Source organism: Arachis ipaensis, chromosome B02 (assembly GCF_000816755.2).
Source record: "Arachis ipaensis cultivar K30076 chromosome B02, Araip1.1, whole genome shotgun sequence".
Lineage (NCBI taxonomy): Eukaryota > Viridiplantae > Streptophyta > Magnoliopsida > Fabales > Fabaceae > Arachis > Arachis ipaensis.
Genome location: NC_029786.2, coordinates 8,408,346 through 8,410,008, shown reverse-complemented (window position 1 = coordinate 8,410,008; position 1,663 = coordinate 8,408,346). Strand labels below are relative to the sequence as shown.

At 28.6% G+C, this 1,663-nt stretch overlaps 1 protein-coding gene across 1 annotated transcript in view; it reads right to left on the bottom strand.

Moving 5' to 3' along the window:
* Positions 1-1,663, bottom strand: part of LOC107626756 — a 17,081-nt gene that overhangs the window by 12,891 nt on the left and 2,527 nt on the right. The gene's annotated exons all lie outside the window — the stretch shown is intronic.

Genomic DNA, 1,663 nt, shown 5'->3' with positions numbered 1-1,663 from the left:
ATTTAGCTAACATGTATTCTAAGAAAGTAAGAATACATATTAAAATTATCAATTAAAAAATAAATTTATAAAAAAATGCAAAATTTAATTTTCAATGTAGTTTTTGCACATTTATTTAATTAAAAATTTAAAAAATTCTACTAATAAGATTATTAGCATATATCTTTAAAACACATTATTGCTAACTACATCCATAAAACTTTGAATGTATGTTTAGAACATGTATTAACCAAATCCTAATTATTATATTACCAATTAAATCTGGGATCAAGCGTCCATCAGAAACTCTTCCAGAGGGGTCCTTAAAGGAAGTGAGGCCATAAGGCCAGAAATTAGCCTGCATGTCTGTTGTGGTATTAATGTAGTTGTACTGTTGTTCCCAACATCAAACAATGAATCTCCAAATATGAATAATGGAACATGCTCTTCTTCTAATTCTGCCACACAAATTTGGCCATGGCTTATGGCCAGGTTTATTGCATAGCCAACCACCAAAGGTAGTAGTAGTTGAATCCTTGATGAACTAATTGCCATGCTCATTTATTATTATTATTTTTGGTTCATGTTATTAATGTTGCAGGTGTGAGGAGTGTATCAAGTTAGTCCCACATCAAAGAAAACAAGAAAGAGTGAGGAGTTTATAAAATGAGAGACTCATTAACTTACTATCCTAAGATTTTGAGTTGGATGTAGTGTCATCTCATCTTATCTTACTAGTTGTTTATATAGGCAAGGGTATTTTAAAATTGAACCTCCCAAAACTTGATTTGATACATAATCTACTTGCTGATTTTATATAAATACGTAACTGTATTCTGAGTCCCATGTTTTAATCCACTTTTTGTCAATGTTCTTTGCCATGTGTACTTTTCAAAATTTAAATTGTATATGAGAAAATAATTACATTGGAAGTAGTGTTCTATATGTATTGTGCTACTTGGTTATATATATATAAAACAGAATATGGTTAGCTAACTATATTCACTAACTAACTAACCAATAAAACCAACAATTAATCTCCTAATGTCTTATAGGAATAGCATTAGATGGACTAGTAGTTGAAGTTGGGGGTGAATGATGAATTTGAACAATGCTGCATAAGAGGGATAGTAAGAACACTTCAAATGGTGACATTGATTCAAGAACATCAGTAAGAAGTGTATTAATTAGAAAAACATGTGGTAAATGCATCTTCTCAAAGTTCTTAAGGGAGGGATGTTGTAGTTAAAAGGAAAGTTTATGCATTTTGGTCATATAGATTAAACAAGTGTAAATCACTCGTACTAAAAGTTTAATTTTTGCATAGGCATCATTATTTTTTATTTCTTTTTAATACCATGTTATGAAACTATTTATTTCAAAAATTTATGATAAAAAAAATAATATAAATAATTATATCTCTAATAAATAGCACACAAATACATATTATGAGACTAAGGATTAAAAGGTGATAATAAATTGCACGGTAAAAGCCAAAACCGTTTTTATTTCATTCAGTATATGGAATTACAGGGTTAAACAGCACACGAAACATATGTACGTATATAGCGGATGAGTAATACATACATTTTATTTAATTAACCAAAAGACAATGCAAGAATAACAAAATAAGTTGGTAAATCAAATAATGATGAGATATAATTATATATCTCTTGAAGATTAT